Source organism: Gossypium arboreum, chromosome 2, assembly GCF_025698485.1.
Source record: "Gossypium arboreum isolate Shixiya-1 chromosome 2, ASM2569848v2, whole genome shotgun sequence".
NCBI lineage: Eukaryota > Viridiplantae > Streptophyta > Magnoliopsida > Malvales > Malvaceae > Gossypium > Gossypium arboreum.
Window position 1 is genome coordinate 46,580,406 of NC_069071.1, and position 6,409 is coordinate 46,586,814.

Consider the following 6,409-nt stretch of genomic DNA (forward strand, 5'->3'; position numbering starts at 1 on the left):
GTTTATGTATGATTGATAAGGAAAAAGGTAAGTAAAATTAATTAATAAATTTGATTAACTAAGTAAGTATTTAAGTAAGTGAGTAAGTGAAGAAGCTTAAAATATGTCTATGACAATTAATGAAGTTGCATTAAGTAGTATCATGCCAAGTAGTAAGATAATTCTTATGAATGTTGTTATTCATTTGCATCCAAAATTACTAAGCTTAATGCTTACCCCCTTTATTTTCCTTCTTTTTATAGTTTTTTCAAGCTAACTTAGGGATCGTAAAGTACGTCAGAGGTCCGGGCACACTATCACAATGATTATTTTGGTATAGCTAGACGTTTCATTTGGAGTATAGCATGTATAGCATCGTAGCCATTTTGTGTGTATGATATTATGATATGGCTAATGAATAGTATGTAAATGCTTGATAATGATTAGCTATTGGAATGGCTAATCAGGGACATGTTTGGTGTTATGTATGCCTAAATGCTAGTTATTCCATGGAAATCATGAAAACGTTGAAATTAGCTTTAAAATAGTATCGGACAGCAGTAATGATGTGAATTTGAAAAATCACTAAAATACTATAAATGGATTTAGATAGTTAATGAGATATAAAATTAAATCTTATTAAGTCTATTTTCATATGAAAGAAACATAGTAAATAAAGGAGTTGTATTTTATGAGATATTTAAATTTTGGTGAGATAGGGTCAGAGTGATTTTTGAATCCCCTGTTCTGAATTTAGAAATTCACTAAAAATTGTAGAAAAATAATTAGGAGTTATACTTTATATGTATGGATTACTTATTAAGTCTACTTTTAAGAGAAATAAGTTATATGAGTTCTGTATAGGGAGAAAATTAATTCGTAGTGAACAGAGGTTAGAGCAGCCGAACACTAAAATAGGGGAAACTTTAACTAATAAACTGTACTAATTTGATGGACCAAAAATTCTGAAACAAATCTAGTAAGAATATATATGAGTCTAGTTTCAGATAAAATTTATGAATTTGAATTTCAAGTTTCGTAACTCGAGTTATGATTTATTTAGTGACTATGACATAGATGGACAGTTTATTTATGAATGATGAAAAAAAATTGTTTTGATTTGTTTAAGTGATCGAAAATTTTTTATTGATTTTGGTTTGTTCCCGAACTATTTCAATTTCATGTTTCAGGGTCTCGAGGACCCTTTTTAGGGACATATTGAATGGATGAAACTAAATTAATTTTAAAAGAAAATTTTTATGCCCTGAATTAGTAAGCTATGTTCGGTAATGCCTCGTGCTTGACTCTGGCTATGGTCTCGGGTAAGGGGTGTTACAATTGCTACTAATCTTCTCTATCTAGATTTAGTGTTTGACTTGTTGTAGAGGCACACCTATTATAGTAGTCACAGATCCAAAGAGAATAATTTGAAGAAATCACCGACAGCAATAGTAGTAGTAACAACAACATATGTAAGATCCACCACCACCGACTGTAGGTAACGTACCACCCGAGAATTGATTGTTTGGAAACACTGGTGATAAGGCCTTAGGGAACCCACCAACACTACCATAACTATCTACAAACATGAAAAAGGCTCCTAACAAGAGAACCTTAAGAGACTACACACTACCAAGTCTAGACATGGTTCAGGAAAGCATAATAAGGCCGATTATTACAAGAAATAATTTTGAGATCAAGTCGGTAATGATTCAGATGATCTAAAATAATCTGCAATTTAGGGGGATGATGACAGAGGATCTGAATCAACATTTGAAACGGTTTCTTCAACTTGTTGATACTTTTAAGTATAATGGGGTCACTGATGATGCTATTCATCTTTGGTTGTTCCCCTTTTCTTTGATTGATAATGCCTTTTCTTGGTTAAACTTGCAGGCACCAGGATTTATCACGACATGGTATGAACTCGCTGGAAATTTCTTACAGAAGTTTTTCCTATTAGTAAAGTGGTTCAATTAAGGAGAGAGATTGTTTTTTTCAGACAGATGGAAGGAGAATATTTCCATAAGGCTTGGGAACATTTCAAAACATTGATTCAAAAATGCCTACACCACGGATTTCTTGAGTGGATGCAATTGTAGGTGTTTTATAATGGGTTGGACGCAAAAGGAAGATCAGGTCTAGACGGAGTAACAGGAGGAGCACTCATGAACAGGGCGTACGAGGATGCATACGAAATAATTGAGAACATGACATTGAACTCCTGCTAGTGGAAAATTGAACGATTTACATATGGCCAGAAAACCGATACTGTAAAAACTATTCCAGAGGATGATAAGTATTAACAGTTAGTGGATAGACTCAACTGTATTTGAATCTACAAATAGTGCATCGTCTATGAGTGTAGGAGATAAACTGCTTTTCCAGTACCTCAACAATTTTGCTAAGGATGTGAGTTATATTAGAAAAAGTGATAGAAACCCTTATTCCAACACTTATAATCCTGGTTGGAGAGATCACCCGAATCTGAGATAGGGAGCAAACCAAGGAGGAGGTAATAGTTCAAATCAAGCTAAAAATGCTAACTATCAACCTCCTTATTTGTAGAAACCTCAGGATAGGGTCAACCCAAGTGACCATACTACATGTGGTCAACATTTGGATTGAATCAAGGGAGAAATGCAGTCAATGAGAACAAATGTCAAGCAGGTGCAATCTGAGTGCACCAACTCAACTAGAACATTGACTGAACTTGAGGATCAAATGAGCTAAGTGACGAGCATGATGGGAAACATCAAAAGAAAAATTGGAAAATGTATTCCTAACAATACAAAAAATAATCCTTAGAGAGAAAGTTAAGAGCACGTGAATGCAATAACATTTTAATCATGCAACTGAGTAGCCTAGAAAGCCCTACTACAAAGTGAAATATGGATAATGCTGATGACCCTCAAGAGAAATCCCTAGAGCTAAAGATGTATTAGAGTTAGAGGAGGAAATTGTACTGGCAGTTGAGCCAGAAAAAGAGATACCCAAAGATTCTGCTATCGCAAAGATCCCATTCTCTTCATGGCTAGAGGAAAAACATAAGTTGGACGAAGATGAGTTTGTAAGCTTCTTAAACTTGTTCAAAACATTAAACATTAATCTGTTTTTAATTGAATTAATTGAGAAAGTCCCTAATTATGCCAAGTTTTTAAAGGAAATTATGTCTAGGCATATGATGCAATCCCGACCGCATCATTTCGACACACTTCAACAACATCGAGATTGGCCTAAATTCGAGGGGCCCAAGTGCAAAATGAAATCTAATTTTAGTTTTTTAATTTGTGTGCAGCTCTTAATTAAGCGAACTTGGGTTGGAAACCATTGCTGGACTAATTGAACGATCAAGGATGTTCGATTCAAGTGTTCCATGCAATTTGCTACAAGCTCATTTAGCACGTTCATAGCTCATTCAAGTTTATTGAGCCCAATATTATTCGGTTTTAACTTGTGCATCAATTTGCTGGAATATTTAATTTGGTTTCAGCTAAATTTTAATTTTATTTAGTTTATGTGTTTCGAGCTAAATATGTAACAGCCTGATTTAGACTCTAGTCAGAACGGTGGTTTCGAGACCATGAATCTGAGTCAGAAAAATATTTAAATATTATTTTTTGTTTTTATTATGTATGAATTAGTATGTGTGAAATTTTCGTGATTTAATTTTTGTCGTTTAGGTGCCTGATTTAATAAAATGACTTAATCGCGTAAAATAAAAATTTGGTGGTTAATTGTGAAAGGGCCGAATAGTTGTTGTTCTTTTAATATGGAGGTTTTAGGTTGCAAATTGACCATAAGGATTATTCATGGACGGTAATGACCATGATTTATAATTGTTTCATATTTTATTATAAAGGTTAATTAGGTAAAATGTATAATAACATATAATAAATAAAAGAAAGCATTAAAATATATGCATGTTCATCATATTTAGCCGAACTAAAAGAAAAAAGGAAAGTTTTGGTTCTGTTTTAAGTTCGGCTACTTGAAGTTCAATTTAAGGTGTGGACTTTACTCGATTTTTGATAATTTTTACGTTTTTGAGATCATTGCTTCGAATATTATCCGACTCATGCTAGAATTTCTGATTTTGATGAATATTTTAAGTTATGCCGTTGATGAATATTTTTGTTTTGTGATGTTTGATGATAAATTATGAAAGATATGTTTTGGATTAATTTGAAATTTGTATAGATCAAGAACAAAAGAAATCGGACTTGGACCGGGGAAAAACATAAATAGTCGAATAGTCGATTTACATCGTTTGTTGATATCCGAGGTAAGTCTTTAAGCAATTAAACATTGTTAATTTTGAATGCAACTTAAGTTAATATGCTAATTTGGAATTTATAGATTTATAGTAAAGTTAGTCGAATATGATTAAGCATGGAAATAATGTATTTGAGTTTAATTCGACTGAGTTATAACATTTGAAAGTCCGTATGAACAATATGGAATATTTGGAATTTTTGATATATGAATTGTTATGAGACAGCTTTATAATAGTGATATTCGGGCTTTGAGCCTAGTAAGCCTTGTGTTGGTGAATTTAATCAGGCTTTATGCCTAGCAGGCTTATTGCTGGTGTATAAAAATCAAACTTTGAGTCTAGCAGGCCTTGTGCCGATGTGAGATAGAGGCTTAGGCCAAGCAGGCTTTACGCTGGTGAACTATTATAACTCTATGCTTAAAAGAATTTATGCTGATGTGGTAATTGAATACGTTAAACAAGCTAAAATGATTAGGTACGTGATAGTTGGTTACCTATTTGAAAATAGGGTGAAAGGATTTCTTGATATGTGATGAGAAATGATTCATGAAGATGTTGTAGTATATGTGTTAATATGAGAGATATATTTGGCCTTATAGTTGTATATGATGTAATGTTAAACTTTGAGTGATAAATATATGTCTATAAATATAATTTTGAATGAAGCTCATAACAGTCGGTTATCTGTTCACCCGGGTAGTACAAAGATGTATAATGATCTGAAACAACACTATTGGTGGCAAGGTATGAAACGGGACATTTCTGACTTTGTATCGAAATGTTGAGTTTTTTAGCAAGTAAAAGCCGAGCATCAAGTACCTTCTGGATTTCTTCAGCTAATCATGATACTTGAATGGAAATGGGACAGAGTCACGATGGATTTTGTATCCAGTTTATCGATGACACCGAGCAAGAAAGATGCAATTTGGTTTATTGTAGATAGATTAACTAAATCTGCTCATTTTGTTCTGGTTCTTACAGATTCTTGCTTGATAAGCTGGCTGAGTTGTATATTTCTTAGATCGTGAGGTTACATGGTGTGCCTATATCTATTGTTTTAGATAGAGATCCGAGGTTTACATCGTGATTTTGGAAAAAATTGCAAGATGCACTAGGTACGAAATTACATTTCAGCACTGCATTCCATCCGCAAACAGATGGTTAGTCTAAATGAATCATTCAGATACTTGAGGATATGTTGAGATGTTGCATTCTCGAGTTCAAAGGTACGTGGGAATGATATCTACCTCTGATTGAATTTGCGTATAATAATAGTTTTCAATCGAGTATTAGAATGGCACCTTACGAGGATTTTTACAGTCGTAAATGTTGTACACCATTGTATTGGACTGAGGTCAGTGAAAATATGATACACGGGGTCGATTTTATCAGAGAAACCGAATAGAAAGTGAAAGTGATCTGTGAAAGTCTGAAAGCAGTATCAGATTGTCAAAAATCATATACAGACTTGAAACGTAAAGATATAGAGTTTCAGATCGGGGATAGAGTGTTTTAAAATCTCACCGTAGAAGAAAATACTCCGATTTGGTTGTAAAGGCAAATTGAGTCCGAGATTTATTGGGCTGTATGAGGTTATAGAGCGTATCTGGCTGGTTGCTTATAGATTGTTGTTACCACCTGAATTAGAAAAGGTTCACAATGTATTTCATGTTTCAATGCTTCGTAGATATCGATCTGATCCATCACATGTGATTAGTCCAACCGAAGTTGAGTGTAACACCCCTTACTCGTACCCGACGCTGGGATAAGGTACGAGGCGTTACCAGACAAACATACAAACATTAACCTAATATACGGGCCATAAAATTTCATTCATATTTCAAAACGTTCATTCACTCACACATAGTCCCTTATTTGAGTCTACGAAGCCCAAAACATACTTTAGAAAGGGTTCGGGACTAAACGTGAACTTACGAAAATCTTGGAAATTTCATGCTTTAAGGCTCCACACGCCCGTGTCCCAAAGTCGTGTTCTTTACACGGCTGAGACACATGGTCGTGTCTCTGCCTGTGTGGAATATACCTAGGCTATTTTCCAAGCTTTAGTCAACCTTAATCTCTTACACACTTATACAAAATCAAAAGCATATAACATGGTATTAATTTAATGATTAAATATTCTCAATTAAACCA

At 33.9% G+C, this 6,409-nt stretch overlaps 1 non-coding gene across 1 annotated transcript; it reads right to left on the bottom strand.

The window, feature by feature from the left end:
* Positions 1-1,953: 1,953 nt before the first annotated feature.
* On the bottom strand, positions 1,954-2,059 carry LOC128289530 (small nucleolar RNA R71). The gene has a single exon (XR_008279175.1). It is a non-coding gene; the product is annotated as a small nucleolar RNA R71 (small nucleolar RNA).
* Positions 2,060-6,409: the final 4,350 nt, after the last annotated feature.